The sequence below is a fragment of the Ornithorhynchus anatinus genome, chromosome 15 (assembly GCF_004115215.2).
Source record: "Ornithorhynchus anatinus isolate Pmale09 chromosome 15, mOrnAna1.pri.v4, whole genome shotgun sequence".
NCBI classification, from domain to species: domain Eukaryota; kingdom Metazoa; phylum Chordata; class Mammalia; order Monotremata; family Ornithorhynchidae; genus Ornithorhynchus; species Ornithorhynchus anatinus.
Genome location: NC_041742.1, coordinates 4,009,761 through 4,026,855, shown reverse-complemented (window position 1 = coordinate 4,026,855; position 17,095 = coordinate 4,009,761). Strand labels below are relative to the sequence as shown.

Below are 17,095 nucleotides of genomic sequence, written 5' to 3'. Positions count from 1 at the left end.
TATCCGCTAGGCCATGCTAAGGAGGGACATAGGAGGACAAAGTCTTTTTGAAATAATACACCGATCTACAGAACTTCCAACAGCATTTTTCAGCAACCTGTGCTGATCTGAAATAATAATAATAAAAAATATATCAGAGTCAAATCCTTTTGTTAGCTAATCAACTTGTTCTCAGTAACTCTGCCAAGACAGGCTAATCCATGACACTTTCACAACCTGCCATTAGATGAGCCCTTTGCAGACTAGCCATAAGAAATAGTTAGTTCTGCCACAACTCTCACTTTCTCCAGGCAACTGCTGTTTCATCCTTTGGACTGCAACATCAAAATACTGTTTTGGGTAGCAGGTTTCCCTTCATTATCAGATGATATACAGAGCTTCTTTTCTAAATGGAACCTTCAAAAATTTACTCACCTGCAGTTCACAGCACTTGGTAGCACCCAAACAGCCCATGAGAGCTCTTTATAATTCCTGAAAGAGAAAAGCAAAGGCTTTACATGTATATGTACTATGAAGTACTTGATTCTCACACACTAAAATTTCCCAGTACTTTCTTCACTCTGAATAATCCCTGAGTTGAAAGACTACCAAAAGAATTTACAACCCTGATGCTAACATCACTGTTCATAATCATTACCTTAGAGTGAAGCATAGAGTTGTCATACTTAGAAAATGAGAAAAAAAGTCAGACACCGAGTACAGGCCTCCCAACATCCTACCTGGGTCCTACCCTATTATCTTAAAGTTGCTAAAATCCCACCACTGAGAGGGGCCTCAGAAAGGACAAAGGGAAACAATTTTGTTGAGCCAGTCATAACAAAAGAACTGAAGAAATGCCACTACTGGGTCAGACCAATGGCCCACTGAGGCCAGGATTCTGTCTTGGTTCGTGGCAAAAGGGACATTATAACCCCTTCCTGATGATCCCAAGAACACCGTTCACTTGCTTACTGGTCGCTACTCATTGGAATGATGACCTAAAGGAGCAGGTTTCCAGTGACGCCAGTAACTCTTACCCGAGCTCTGCCTGGTGGCATAGTTCACCATCTCGTAACTAATTTGCATTATTTTCCCCTAGATACATTATCCTGCACCTATTTGCATTGGTCTTGGCCCACTCACTTAGCTTTGTGCGGTCTTTCTTTAGTTTTATCCCTAGCTGTCTGGCATCTCATTACCTGGAAAAGCTTCATATCATTCGTAAAATTGAAGATTCCACCGCAAACAACGTCCTCAGATTAGTTGCGAAGTTGTTAAACAAAATCAGTTCTATCACTGATTCCTAAGGAGAGCCTATTATTTACATGTCTCCATTCTGAGTTGTCATGTACCCTTACTCTTCGGGTTCCTCTCTTATAGCATTATCTCCGTGACAGAATGTTTCCTGTAATCCCATGACTGCACATGAAATGCTTTTATTTAAAAAAAGAGTGATCTTGTCAAAGATAATTTGAAAACTCAAGATACATTATGTCCATTTGCTCTCCTCTATCTACATGCTAAGATCGCCTCAAAGTATTCCAAAATATTAATAAAGTAAAACATCCATATAAATGCGTATACATGTACAGATGTCATACTCCGTTAAATATCCAAGCAAGCACGCGTGCATACACACACGTTGTGTTTCCTATGTGGTCAATGATCCTAAACTTAATTACCGCTTCTACCACTTTGCCTGATTAAGAAGTGAGTTTTATCAATCTCTAACTCTCTGTATCATCCTTGGAACCCTTTTTAGAGAAGGACATTATATTAGTGATCTGTTAGTCCTCCAGTACACTGGCAATTTGCAATGACAGGTTACACGCTCTTGTCAGTTCCCTGACACTCTCCAAATTCCTTCGACCCTCTTGAGTCAAAGGTACCCAGTCCTGGAAACTTGTCTACGTATAGTTCAATCTAGTCTAAAGTTACTGTGTGGTCAGTAAAATTAATTAATTTCCTTTGACTCGTCCGATACAAAAATGGGTAGAGAAAAGGGAATGGGCATCTCACTAATATCCAAAGTAAAGAATTCACTACGCATCTCAGCTATCTGCTTTTCATCCTACACTCATCAAGTGTTCCCCTGATTCCCTAGCCAATTTCCTGTTTGTGATCCTCTAGAAGACTCTTTGTTATTACCTTTGGCATCCCTTGCAAGGGACTCTTTAAATAAAATTTCCAGGCATGCCACTCTTTACAAACTTCCCTGTTCTCACTTGAGTTGGTTTTCCATTTTTTGAGGTCTGACTTTTCCCCTCTGATGAACTCTTTCACCCGTCTGGCTAGGAATGCAGGTTTGTTTTCTTTAAGGTCTCCTAGCTTTTTAGACTGTGCAACAAATTTTACCTAGGTCTCAAACTCTTGTTTCTTTTTGGTGGTTTTCGAAACGGCCTCCACACTTTCATTAAATCCCCAGATTTATTTGTGTCTCTCCTTTGAGCTCCTACCTAAGGTTTCTAATTTTTTTCTTTCCTTTCTAAAATGGATTATCCTTATATGGGTATTATGGGAATCTTATCTCCTCTCCCCACAAAGAATGTTCAATTTTTATCAAACTGCGGTCAAAGTTGTAGAGTGGTTCCCCTGCACCGGATCCTGTCCTCGAATCAGAATAAAATCATTCTGCATTGGTAGTGTTAGTGTTATTTAAGTTATTGAGCACCAAAGTGCAATGCTTTGTGTTAAGCACTTGAGAAGTACCAAAGCAGCGCAAGATGTGTTCCCTGCCCTCAAGGAATTGACCCTCTAAAAGGATTTTTCCTCACTGGTTCTATGACTTGTTGTTCCAAAAAAAGTCATTTTTCTTAGCCAAAAACTTTGTCTCTGCTTCTTTTTCTGATGAGTTGTTCAATCGCGCTAGGTGGGGATACCTGAAGCCTCCCTCTATCAAATGGAGTATTTCCTGGTGATTGTCCTCACCCTAGTAGGGTGGTCTATAGTACTTACTATATCTGTGTTTAAATTGGTGATGTCTACCCAAAAGCATTTCATAGTATGTCTCCTGTTGACAAGATCTTCTATGTCATTATTAGGGTGGCCACTGGCTGCAATCAAGAATGGAGGAAGCTGAGATGCAGGCTGCAGAGTAATGTGAGGTCAAATGTGCCATTTTGCAGAAGTACTTGGAGCTCACCCAAACCAAGAGCATTTTTCAGGAAGAAGGAAGGATCCCTGACTCTTCCTCTCTGATTTATTCCAGAACTCTTGCCTTTCCCTCCCAGGTCCCTGTAGATATGGATGCCACTTCCACGTGGAACTTAAGAGAAGCAGCATTGCCTAGTAGAAAGAGCACGGACCTTGGAGTCCCAAGGACCCGGGTTCCAATCGCAGTGCTACCACTTGCCTCTCCTGTGACCTCGGGCAAGTCACTTCACTCCTCTGGGCCTCAGCTACCTCATCTATTAAGTGGGGATGAAGACTGTGAGCCTCACGTGGGACAGGGACTGTGTCCAAACTGATGAGCCTATATCTACCCCGGCACTTAGAACAGTGCTTTACACAGAGTAGGTGCTTTGCTTAACAGATACTACCATCCTTATTATTATTATTCCAATCTGTGGGACGTAATGACATGAGCCAAACCGGTGGGTGGCTACAAGTTTAAAATAAACATACCAAAGGCATCCAGTACCCCATCAGTACTGGACAGTACAATGCTCTGCACACAGTTAGTGTGCAATATGATTGACAGGGAACAGACCAATAGAAAACCAAACGGTCCAGTCTGCACCCAGATGACGGTCGCCACGATATGCTAATGATTACAAAACTGTTTATGTTGTCCCTCGGTGAGAACCACATCGCCACCTAAGGACTGATAAACTTTCCTATTCACTTACAGCCTGGCAGCCTTGTTTCCCATTGATTTTTCTTCCCACCATTGAGAGTCACAGGGAAGCCAATTATGTCAAGGGCCTTGCTAGCTGCCAAGCATTCCAATTCACCCATTTTATCATTTAAGCTTTTAGCATTAGGGTAGAAGTACTCGCAAATTTTGGCTTTCCTTTTTTTTTCCCTGCCCATTCCCACAACTGTCGGCTTCCCCGCTCGATGAGCCATTCCAATCTGCCTTCCTTTCCCCCAGATGCTGCAAGTGATTCCTTCCAAAACCCTCCCCTGCCCCCCAACACTGCCTTGACCTTGGGCCACTGCTCTCCCAGGAGCAGACAGGTCACGCCCCATGTTTTTCTGTACTCACTGCACTCAATAAGACACCCTAACTTCCTCTTCTGATTAAAAAGTCTATACTTGGGCCCCAAATCCTCCCTGCTACCCTTCCGTACTTCACTAGAACTGGCACGGATGTCAGTTTGGTTTTATCAGAGCTTGAAGATTTTGGCAAGAAAGGTAAAATAGCAAATGGGGATTTTTCCAGAAAGCCCAGGTCGAGTCTATAGGTGTCACTGCAAAACCTTCAATGTGGTTTTGCCTCACTCGAAAACAAAAAACAAAACAAAAAAGAGTTTTAAGTCCTTTGGGAACCTTGTTTGCAATAATACTAATAATTTGTTTAGCACTGACTATATGCTAAACACTGGGCTAGGTGCTGGGGGAGAGAAAAGATAATCAGGTCAGTCCAAGTCTCTGTCCCATATGAGACTCAGAGTCTAAGAAAATGGGAGAACATACTGAATCCCCATTTTACAGATGAGGAAACTTAGACACCTTAAGTGACCTGCCCAAGGACACACAGCAGTCAAACAGCAGAGGCGGAATTAGAACCCAAGTCCTCTGAATCCTAAGCCTATGCTCTTTCCACTAGGCCAGGCTGCTTCACAGTAGTGAAATCACAATGAATGGAGGTTCCTGCTGAAACTGATACTTCTTGGCCGTCCTTCTCATAAACACATGCCAAGTCCAACCTGACAGAGAGATGTGGGATCTCATGCTTTATTGTGGCTTTGCGAAGTTCTCAGTTTATTGTGAAGTTCTCAGTTATGATTTCATCGTGAGGAATACAGTGAGCCCCTGGAGAGTATTAGTGCCTCCACACTAATTTTTCAATCATCTTCAAAAATAAAAGGAAAAACTAACTCTGCTAATGTTATTCCAGAAGGTGCAAAAAAGGGTTTCTTGCTATTAATTGCCAGGTGTGATCTGTCAGAAAGAACAGAAGATTTAGACTGAACAGTGACCATCTCCAGAGTTGTACAACTTTACCTACAAATAGCCTGTCGCCTCCATATTACGCAAACTACATGCCTTCATGAAACTCGAAGGCAGACTCTTTCACTCTAACCATGAACTTTATTCCAATACTGGAGAATGCCTTGGGTTTCAAGTTCCAACTACTGGACCTCACTTTAAGGGCAGCTCTGCTGCAACAGTGGAGAATACGATCCCCAAACAGAGTTTACTTATTTCCACAGAGAGCCAGAAAAGTTATTTTTCAAGATGAAAAATACTTTGTACACCTATAGATGAGTTGTTCCAACACAAATGAAGCCCAGAAAATGAAACAGCCACCCCCGCCCTTGTGATTTCACCAAAAAAATCTAGGGGTTGAAATTGAGAGTTATGTTAACATGGCACACATATTCACAGCAACTTGTTCAAAAGCCTCACCTTTCTTAGCTGGAAAATAAAATTCATCTAATACACACCACCAGCACAAGTGATTTTCATTCTTAATTAAGTCACATGGGCACTTTTACATTAGAATCCCATGATCTTACTCTGTTTTCTCTTCCACATATAAAAAGGACAGTATCCTTCCTGTGTTTAACTCCAGAAAAACATCATGTCATATTTATGCTGCCTAAAAGCAAGGGGCTCGATCCAGACAAATGGTTGGATGGACATGTTAGGAGAAAAGCAAAAAAAAGCAGAACAAAAACAATTCAGCTTCCATTTATGTACCAAGAGATATAGAGGTAAGTGCTCACACACATTTACAAAAAAAATTCTCAAGAACCTGGACCAATGAGAAGAGTATGAGCCTTCTGAGAGTGAGAGCAGCCTGGCCTAGTGGATAGAGCACAGGCCTGGGAGTCAGAAGAACTTGGGTTCTTCTGCCGCTGGTCTGCTGTGCGACCTTGGGCAAGCCACTTCACTTCTCTGGGCCTCAATTACCTCATCTGTATAACGAGAATTAAAATTGGGAGCCTCCTGTGGGACAGGGACTGTGTCCAACCCAATTTGTTTATATCCACCCCAGTGCCTAGTACAGCGCCTGGCACATAGTAAAGGCTTATCAAACACCACGATTATTATTATTATTATTATTATTACTACCTGGCTTCTAATCCTGGTTCCACCACTCGCTTTGTGTGAGTTTGGACAAGTTACTTAATCTCTCTGAGCCTCAGTTTCCTCATCTGTAAAATGGGGATTAAATCCTCAAGACTGAAAGCTTCATATGGGACAGGGACTGTGTATAGCCTCATTATCTTCTAACTACCCCAGCCCTTAGTTCCGTGCTTGGAACACAAAAGGGCTTAAAATGCCATAATTATTCATTATTATGATGCATGAAGGGAAATAAACTTGTACCCTTCATCTCAAAGGGTCACAATTATTGTAATAACACTTCATCTTGGAACTGATCACCTCCTCAACCCCGCCTAAAAGAATACCCCAAAGTTCTTCCATTTTACCTGCCCAATATCCGCCTCGGGGAGGTAATACTTGCTCCACCAATAGCGGTGAAATTCTCATTTCCACAGGGGGAAAAAGATCCAAAAAGATTAATTTAAAATCACTCAGTCAGTGAATCATCAACTTCGAACTAGAATCCAGATCTCCCCTTTCCCTTGCCCGTGCTTTTTCCATTAGACGCATTGCACTTCGCAAGATACCTGAAAAACACACCCACAAGAACCACACCACTCATTCGCCACAAACTCAACATATGCTAGCCTGGGGAAATATACAAAAATAAGATAACCAATTAAACCAAGCCTACTCTCAGGCCGTTTCCTACATCATTCTTTTTTCCCATGCAAGAATGCTATGACAGAGATGATAATAGACTCCATTTCTTGTTTACAGTGGCATTAATACCATGAGGCATATTAATGGGGCAAAGGTGTAAATATCCACTTTTAAATTGAAGTCTCACCTTACACATCTCACCAAGAGTGCAGTTCATCAGTAAGCCGTTAGAGCGTTCATCCGATTCCTAAAAAGAATTTTAAAAAGCGAATCTTTATTAACAATTTGCACAAATAAGCCATAATAAGTGAGGCAGCACGGCCTCTTGGCAAGAACAGAGGACTCGGAGTCAGGAGACCTGGGTTCTAAACCCAGTTCCACCATTTGCTTGCTGTGTGACCTTGAGCGAGTCACTTCTCTATGAATTAGTTTCCTCAGCGGTAAAATGGGGAATAAATTCCCGTTCGTTCTCTCCTTCAGACTTGGGAGCCCCACTGAGGGATAGTGTGGCTGTGTCTGACCTGGTTTTTCTATATCTACTCCGGCATTTAATATGGTGCTTGATAGAGTATTTGCTTAAATACCACTGTTATCATTATTATTACCATTATCCCGGGCAAATTCCAAAGACATCTTACGGTCTACCTGCAGGGACACATATGTCGTCCTTGAAGTTACAAAATTTTTTACAAGAATGAAACGGAACCATTCTGGAGTTTCACCAACTGATGAGAGCCATTTATTTTCAAAACCACCCCACCCAAGGAATGGTTCAACTGAGTCAGCTCCCACAGTCATCTTCCATAAAACACAAGGCTCACCTCGAGGGTCACCTCTTACACGGCTGCCCTCGGTTTTGGAGAGGCTGAAACTAACTCCGTTTGGAATCAGGAGCTCATTAAATAGGAGAGCAAGTTCCTCTCCTCCACTCCCCGTTGCCTTTCTGGCGCCGAGCTCTTTTGGATTCCGCCTTTTCTTTGGCCACGAGAGTTTGGCCGGGGACGAACGGGGAAGGAGGAAGGCTGGGGGGAGGGGGGTCGGAATTAGAACCCACGTCCTCTGCCTCGCAAGCCCGTGCTCTTCAAAGGAGGCCCCTCCGCTTCTCTGCCGAGGTTGAAATCTCCGCCCGAAGCGCAGGTCCCCGGCCGTGTTGGCGCCCGGTGTCCCGGGGGTGGGGTTGGCCGCCTGGGCGGGGTTGGAGGGGGAGCCCACGGAGGCGGGCGCCGAGGCCTCTCCCTCGGGGGGTGGGAGGCGTCCGAGAAATGGGTCTTTTGTGGGACGAGAAGGGCTAAGGGGCGCGGGTCCCCGAGGCCGGCCGGGAGGGGGGTGGGGGAGAGCGACAGGACCGACCAAGTTGACCTACTCGGCCGCCCCCTCCCCAATGGAGGCGGCGGGGACCGCTAGGCCTCGCATCCCCGGGCCGAGGCCGACGGCTCCCGCTCCTTCGGCCCAAGCCGGCCGACGGGAAGAGGAGGAGGAGGAAGGCGTGCGGCCGACGGTGAGGGGCGACGCCGTCAACGGCCCCGTTGGCCGGGCCGGGCCTGGCCTCTCGGGGCCCCGCCGGCCAGGCCGCGCCGCCGGGGGCCCCGGGACCGGCTCCTCCCGCGGCTCCGGGGGGCCGGGACCCCGACGGGCCGGCGAAGGGGGGTTCCCCCGGACCGGGCGGGCGGCTCCCCGAGCGGGGCCGGGGGTTCCTGAGGGGGAAGTCAGGACTTACCTGTCATTACTTTCTACGCCATCTTGGATCCACTTGTCAACGTCCCCACAAAGCATGCTGGGAAACAGAGAAAGAGCCTTTAAAGTCACTCCCTCCCGCCTCCGCTCCTCCTCCTTCTTCTCCTCCTCCTTCTTCTTCTCTTCCTCCTCCTCCTTCTTCCTCCTCCTCCTCCTCCTTCTCCTCCTTCTCCTCCCCCGACATCAAACTTGCCAGCGAGCCATGCCCAGGCCCGCCCCGGTTGTTGTTTTTTCCAGCCCGCTCCCTCCCTCTAGTCGGTGGAAATCTCCGCGCTTCCATTTCTTTTGCATTTTTGAAGGCACCTACACCTCCCTCCTCACCTCCCTCGACCCCCCCCCACACACAGACACCACAGAGGCCAGGTGGATTAGTGGCAAGAGCCCGGGCTGGCGAGTCGGAGGACGTGGGTTCCAATCCCGACCCTGCCGCTTGTCTGCTGCGTGACCTTAGGCAGGTCATTTCAGCTCTCTGGGCCTCGGTTCCCTCGTCTGGGAAATGGGGATGGAGAGTGTGAGCCCTCGCGTGGGACAACCTGATTAGAGATGCATTGTGGCTTCGGTCATTCCTTCATACAATCGTATTTATTGAGCGCTTACTGTGCGCGGAGCACTGTGCCAAGCGCTTGGAATGTACAATTCGGCAACAGATAAAAATGTTGGTATTTGTTAAGCGCTTACTAGGTGCAGAGCACTGTTCTAAGCGCTGGGGGAGATTCAGGATAATCAGGTTGTCCATCGTGAGGCTCACCGTTAATCCCCATTTTACAGATGAGGCAACTGAGAGAGACCATCCCTGCCCAACAACGGGCTCACGGTCCAAAAGACTCTCTAAAAGCCCGCGTGGAAAGAGCCCGGGCTTGCGAGACAGAGGACGTGGGTTCTAATCCCGGTTCTGCCGCTTGCCAGCTCTGTGACCTTGGACAAGTCATTTCACTTCTCTGGGCCTCAGTTCCCTCCTCTGGAAAATGCAGATTCAAACCGTGAGCCCCACGTAGGACAACCTGATCACCCTGAATCCACCCCGGTGCTTAGAACAGTGCTTGGCACATAGTAAGCGCTTAACAAATCCCATCATTATTATCTACCTCAGGGCTTAGAACAGTGTTTGGCGCTCAACAAATCCCATCATTACTATCTACCCCAGGGCTTAGAACAGTGTTTGGCGCTCAACAAATCCCAGTATTATTATCTACCCCAGTGCTTAGAACAGTGCTTGATGCTTACACATCCCATTATTATTATTGTCTACCCAGTGCTTAGAAGAGCGCCTAACAAATGCCATAATAATCATCATATTAGTAAGCGCTTAACAAGTACAATAATCATAATAATAATATTAGTCACACATACCACCACACGCAGCAGCAGACCGGTCCTTGCCGCCCCGGGCGGGCGAGTAGTCGAAGCACTGCGCACAGTGCTCTGCCACTCTGCCACTTGTCAGCTGTGTGACTGTGGGCAAGTCACTTAACTTCTCTGTCCCTCAGTTCCCTCATCTGTAAAGTGGGGATGAAGACTGTGAGCCCCACGTGGGACAACCTGATTCCCCTGTGTCTACCCCAGCGCTTAGAACAGTGCTCGGCACATAGTAAGCGCTTAAATACCAATATTATTATTATTAATGCTGTGCACACAGTAAGGATGAACGTTAAGCAGACGGGCGGCCTGGGAGGCCAGCGCCCGGGGGTCAGCTTCTTGGTGTGCCAACTTTCTGCGTGTTGCACATGGTGCTGCGCTCGTGGCTGCGTTGGCAGGGCTTTGCCAACCCCCTTCCGAGACGATAATAATAATAATTATTATTATGGTATTTGGCCAGGGGCCAGAGAAAGGGTCGGGAGGTCCGCCAGCCGCTCTGGGCCTGGGAAGGACATCGCCATTGTCATTATAATGACCGTATTTGTTAAGCGCTTACTATATGCCAGGGACTGTACTAAGCGCTGGGGGTGGATACAAGCAAATCAGGTTGGATACAGTCCCTGTCCCACGTGGGGCTCACAGCCTCGTTCCCCATATTTTCCAGATAAGGTCACTGAGGCCCAGAGAAGTGAAATGACTTGGTAAGGTCACACAGCAGACAAGTGGCAGTGTGGGATCAGAACCCAGGACCTTCTGACTCCAGGCCCGTGCTCTAGTCACTACGCCAGCCTGCTTTCCAATGTAGGCTTTCGGGCACTTAGTACTTTGTTCTCCTCCCTGTAGCCGCTCAGTAAATAGCCCTAGGCGACTCCCTTAGGGTCTGCCGATGCAAGTCTAGGGCCCGAAAGGCCTGGGGAGCCCAAAAGGTAGAACAAGGGAAGGAATGGGGGAGCAGATAATTGGAGGGAGATGGAGTTGAGGTAGGAAGGGAAAAGGGGGGGCAGAAATTATGAGGGAGAGGGGAAAGGCAAGGAATAATGATGGCATTTGTTAAGTGCTTACTATGTGCGAAGCACTGTTCTAAGCGAGGGGGAGATGGGAAAGTAGAAGGATGGGGGAGGCAGAAAATAGAGTGACGGAGTGATGACTGTCAACCTCACCCACCAACCTGTGGCCTACTGGAAGGAGCGTGAGCCTGGCAATCAGGAGCTGGGTTCTAATCCCACCACAGCCGGTTGTGTGACCTTGGGTAAGTCATGTAACTTCTCATTGTCTCATTGTCGTTTTCCCTTCTTCCTATACCCTGAACCCTAAGAGGCCAGGGACTGTGTCCAATTTGATTGGCTTGTATCTACCCCAGGGCTTAGTACAGAATATAGAGAGGGAATATACAGAATATACATGTAGATAGATACCTATTTATATAACAAATATATAGCTGTATTTTGTATATCTATATCCACAATATATTCTTCTCTGTGCCTCAGTTACCTCATCTGTAAAATGGGGATTAACTGTGAGCCTCACGTGGGACAACCTGATTACCCTGTATCTACCCCAGCGCTTAGAACGATGCTTGGCAATAGTAAGCGCTTAACAAATACCAACATTATTATATACCGTATGTCTGTATACACACACCCCCCACACACAGATGTATGCATATACATATGTATATGTGTGTAATTTGTATATTTTATAATTACACGTGTAATGTATTGGGTATACTGTAATAAATCTATTTACCGTTATAGATATATTTAAATATACAATCAGGCAATTTTTCAGCTACTTCATACTGACATAGTCAGGCTACCGCCCCAGATTATGTCACCCCAGCAGAGTATCGGCACTATGCTGCACCTCACTTGGGCTGTAAATGGCTCCTAACACTGAGAAGACTCCGCAGGCAGTTTGCAATGTGCTGCACCTTGGCTCGTCTCCTCGCTCGTCGCACCCTGGGCCCTGGAGGGAAGGTGACTGGCGGGGAACAGAGAGGGTGAGTGGCACTGTGCAAACCACTAGCACAGGCTCACAATTCCTTCACCGGGATCTCAGCCCTGAACTCAAAGACCCAAGGCTCATCTGTCTATTTTCCCCATCAGCATGGTCATCAGCAGTATCCGTGTATATCATTGTGCTTCCTCCTGCTCCTACTATTTGTAGATCGTTTAAGTCTGCCTCATTTCCACATTAAACTGTAAGGCCTCAGGGGTAAGGGACTGGGTGTTTTAATCAATCAGTTGTATTTATTGAGTGCTTACTTTGGTCAGAGCACTGTAGTAAGCGCTTGGTATAGGACAATACAACAGAGTTGGTGGTTCCCAGCCCACAACGAGCTTTCAGTCTAGAGGACTTAGCCTAGGGTTTTACTTCTATTGTACTCACCCAAGCGCTCAATATAATGCTCGGCACATAGTAGGTGCTTGGTACATACTACTAGGTGATTAGGGGGCGAAAAACCCAGGAGTCAAACCAAAATGCATTTTTAGGTCTCAGTTTTCTGGATGATTTGTAGAACTGGGCCCATGATACAGTGTCCATGTCCCACAGCCTCCAAGACCAAACGTTTCACTCTTAGCTATCAGTTTTCCTGGCCAGTGGATAGTTCATGATATTGAGATTTTTTTTTCTCTCGATTGGGCCAGCGAGATGTATGAGAGGAATCGAGATCATTGTGTACAGTTAGGCCTGTTGGTGAAGACTCAGTTCTCCAAGAAACAACCTCATGGAAAGTGATTAGGTTTTTTGCCTGAAGAAGAATTCCCTGGAAATAGCACACCCCTGAGGCCTTCTTAGAAAACAAAGGATGGTTTAATCACAAATCGTGCTTCATTATCAATGAGGAAAAAATTATCCTTAGGTTTCTCCTGTGCAGAACTGAAATGTAAGAGTTGTTTAATGTCAACTTTAATTGTGTAAGACACCAAGAATTCTACTAGGTTGCTTAATTAAGTGAAAAAACTCTCCAAAGTTGCAAATCAGACTTTTTTGCTTTCTGCAGAAGTGACCCATTCAACTTGGGAATACTGCACAGTGCAAAACCCAGCCTACAAGTCTTACGCAAAGTTCTCATTCAGGGGCAGAGTTTCCAGTTTCAATATTTCGAGCAAAATAACTCTCTTGTTGCCGGTTGGAGGCAAGGGGGCTAATGTAGTCCAAAGATTAACAAAGTGCCGTGTTTGTTTGGTTCTAAATGGATTCCAGATTTATAACCAAGTCTTTGGCACAAAGCCCTTACTCTCTGCGTGTTGCAAAACAAAATGTGTTGCCTGCAGTGTGCTTTTAATAGTCCAAGTAATTTGTTTGATCCCACAGATAGAATCCAGAGTCATGAGGACCCTGTCGAGGTTACGCCACTGCTGTGGTTCCAATGGTGCTTTCCCATCAGTTGGATCCTCCGCCTCTGGACTGTATGCTCCTTCTGGGCACGGAAAACATCTGCTAACTCTTGGACTCTCCCAAGTGCTTAGAACAGTGCTCTGCACACAAGAAGCGTTCAGTAAGTGCCCTATATTGACTGACAGGAAGGATGGTCCAGGAACCCAGGAGAGTCACTTTCTGGAAATGGATGCAAGGCCTCCACCATGATTGACCTCCTCTGAGCTGCTGAAAGGGGTGCAGATGCCGCAAATCTTTTGACTAACTTGCAAAACCCCCAAAGTTTAGGCACTTAAAATCACTGCCGTTTGAATATATCCAGAGAGGAGAACCTGGGGAGGTGTCAGAGCCACAAAGGACAGAGCTCTAGGAACAAGAGAGCTACCCTTCCTTGTAGGCTGCTAGAGGAGCACCATCCTCAGAGGCAGGGGGTTGGATGAAAAAGTCCTTTGAGAAACAACGTGACCTAGTGGAAGGGGCATGAACCTGGGAGTCAGAGGACCTGGGTTCTCCTCCCGACCCTGTCATGTTAGCTTGGGCAAGTCACTTCACTTCTCTGTGCCTTAGTTTCCTTATCTGTAAAAGGGGGATTAAATCCTACCTCCACCTCCTATGTGGGAGAGGGACTATGACCAACCTGATTGTCCTGTATCCACCCCAGCACTTAGAAAGGTGCTTGACACATAGTAAGCACTTAACCAGTCTTGTCTTAGGCCTTTGAGTCGTCTCCGACCCGTAGCGACGCCACGGACTCCATCTCTCCCAGAATGCCCCATCTCTGTCGGCAATCGTTCTGGTAGTGGATCCATAGCGTTTTCTTGGTAAAAATACAGAAGCGGTTTACCATCGCCTCCTTCCGCACAGTAAACGCGTGTCTCCGCCCTCGAATCTCTCCCGTGCCTCTGCTGCCCAGGACAGGAAAGTTTTGACTTGTAGCAGATCGCCTTCCACTCGTTAGCCACTGCCCAACCTAGGAATGGAAAGGATATGCTTCTGCTTTACTCTCCCTCCCACAGTCAAGACTGGTAGAGTACTGGAAACTCTCCAGGTGTGACCCTGAGAGGGGCACATGGGCCCTTGGGGGAGCTTAGCAAGTACCATAATTATTATTACTATCCCTAAGTGCTTAGAAGAGTGCAGTAGAGTCACTAAACTTGATCCCTGCTCTTAAGAAGCAGAGATTCTAAGAGGGGAGACTGACACTAAACTACATTCCAGGTACAGAGAAGTCATGAGTATAAAAGATATGGAAATAAGTGCTCCAAGGCTACAGGGCTTTTATGGCAAAGAAATGCTCAGGAGAGGTGCTAGGACCCTGGCCTCAATCACTCAGTGGATTTTTTGAGTGCCTACTCTGGCAGATATTGTATTAAGGGTCTGGGGTAGTACAGCAAAATAATAATAATAGTTACGGTATTTGTATAGCACTGACTCTGTACCAGCCACTGTCCTAAACCCTGGGATGGATTTTTTTTTTTTTGGACTGGTATTTGTTAAGCAAATCGGGTTATACACAGTCCCTGTCGCACATGGAACTCACAGTCGTGATCCCCATTTTACAGATGAGGTTAACGAGGCACAGAAAAGTTAAGTGACTTGCCCAAGGTCACACAGGGCAGACAAGTGGAGGAGCTGGGATTAGAATGTCCTTCTGACACCCAGGCTTGTGCTCTATCCACAAGGCCATGCTGCTTCTCACGGGTCCCTGCTTCTCATGATCCCTGCCCTCAGGGAGCTCACAAACTTGTGGGGGAGACAGGCACTAAAATAAATCAGAGGGGAGAAGAGGCAGCCAATTATAAAGATAGGTACATAAATCCTGGGGGTGTGAGGTCTGGTGAGTTCTAAAGTGCTAAGAGGATAAGGACCCAAGGGCCTAGGTGACAAAATAGGGAAGAAAAACAGGACGGCGAGATTCAGGTTTAGTCAGGGAGGGCTTCCTGGAGAAGATGTGATTTTAGCAAGGTTTTGAGGTTGGGAAGAGGGGTGGTCTGTTGGATGTGTAGCGGGAGGGAGTTCCAGGCAGAAAGAAGGAAGGGTGTGAGCAAGGAGTCAGTGGTGAGAGAGGCAAAAGTGAAGTACAGAAACTGGTTGGTATTAGAGGAGTGACGGGTGGACGAGGTGATAGTGCGAGAGGAGTGGGGATAAGGAGAGGAGAGGGTCTATTGAGTTCCTTAAAGCCAGTGGTGACAAGTTTCTGTCTGATGCCAAAATGAATGGGAAACCATTACACGTTTGTGAGGAGTGGGAAATTATTTCTTTAAAAAGCCATACTGGAAGCTGGATGCAGCACTGACTGGAGAGGGTGGGGGAGGCAGGCAGGTCAGTGAGGCGGCCGATAGAATAGTTGCAAGAGGATATGACAAGAGGTCAGAGCAGTTGGGTGGCAGTTTGGGTGAAGAAGAAGGGGCCCACCCGGCTCGCTCACCCCTCTGAGGTAGCTCAGCCATGTGGGGATACGGACGGCACGCTTGGGCCGATCTGATCGGGATGGCATGCACTGCAGCCACACAAAAGGACAACCCAGTGTGTTGCGGTGGAGGGAACAAAAGCACCATTGACGGGTGAGCTGTGGAACGCTGAGGAAACCTCCCGTGGGAGGAAGCTTGGCACGGGTGTCCGAGCGGCTTTGCTCTCCCTGACTGGGAAAGATCCAGCTCTCCCCTCCACCCCAGATTTCATTCCACCCCTCTGTTCCTCCATGCTCGGATGAGGGGACAATATTCCCTTGGCAAAGCCGTTTGGTCCCTCTGCCTTCCCTTGCTGGATCCCCAGACGCGTCTAAAAAGTATGGGTCGGGGGAGGCAGAGGACTCGCTACCCTGGCTGGGTGATCTCAGGGGAGTCCCTTAAACTCTCTGGACTTTAGTTTCCTCATCTGTAAAGTGGGGATGACAAAACCTTCTAGGGGTGTTGTGAGAATGAAGTGATAGAAAGTGATTTGAAGAAATAAAATCCCCTTAAAATAAGCTATCATTATTGCCACATTTCCCGAGATTCCTTAAAACCTTTCAATGGGGTCTCTGCCAGCCTGACTGCCCACCTGGACGTGATCATCAATGCTCTCTTTGTGGATCTTCCTAGCTTGACTGTAATGCTCTGGGAGAGGAGTTGTGAGGCCCTGTTAGCTCCCTTCTAACTCCACACAGAGAGTCTTCCAAAGACCAACACAGGAGGACAAGGGCAACCATCTGCTCCAGCAAGAAAAGAAGTTTCTTTTCCACGTCCTGAACCCTTAGAATTAGGGCTGACCCTGAAAGCCAGCAGTATGGAGAGCAGCGGCGTGGACTAGTGAAACCAGCCCAGGCCATGAGCCAGAGGACCTGAGTTCTAATCCAGGCTCTGCCTCTTACCTGGGTGACCCTGGGCAAGTCACTTAACTTCACTGTGCTTCAGTTAGCTCATCTGTAAAATGGGGATTAAGAGTGTGAGCCCTGTGTGGCAGATGGACTGTATCCAATCTAGCAGCCTGGTTGGACATCATGCAAATGTCCTCTTCCTTATTGCATTAGCATGGCTCCAGTTCTCCTGCTCCTTGGATTACTAAATAAATAGCATCAGATAACATGTTCCCGAAATGGCCCACCCCCTTTCTGTTCCAAAACGACGGCAGATTTTCCCCATTCCTAAAGTATAGGACTACTCAGGCATATATTTTCAGGGACCTTCAAAGATGGGACCAGGGGGGTGTGTGTGGGGACGGGGGGACAATGACACACAACGGGACCTATGTATAATGTGCCAGTGTGTGTGTGTGTTTTTCT

At 46.9% G+C, this 17,095-nt stretch overlaps 1 protein-coding gene and 1 non-coding gene across 4 annotated transcripts in view; both read right to left on the bottom strand.

Annotated features, from left to right (window-relative positions):
* HELZ (helicase with zinc finger) overlaps positions 1 to 8,659 on the bottom strand; it is a 115,592-nt gene extending 106,933 nt beyond the window's left edge. For 2 of the 3 annotated variants that reach the window (XM_029079693.2, XM_029079694.2), the window contains exons 1-3: positions 8,579 to 8,659; positions 7,049 to 7,108; positions 415 to 471 (exon numbers count right to left, since the gene is read on the bottom strand). The gene's annotated coding sequence lies outside the window, so the exon portion shown is untranslated. Of the gene's footprint in view, positions 1 to 414; positions 472 to 7,048; positions 7,109 to 7,682; positions 7,710 to 8,578 lie in introns of those variants that run through there. The other variant, XM_039914243.1, reaches the window with a different exon arrangement.
* Positions 8,660 to 14,260: 5,601 nt separating this feature from the next.
* On the bottom strand, positions 14,261 to 14,398 carry LOC114817102. Its single transcript, XR_003764952.1, has one exon. It is a non-coding gene; the product is annotated as a small nucleolar RNA SNORA7 (small nucleolar RNA).
* Positions 14,399 to 17,095: the final 2,697 nt, after the last annotated feature.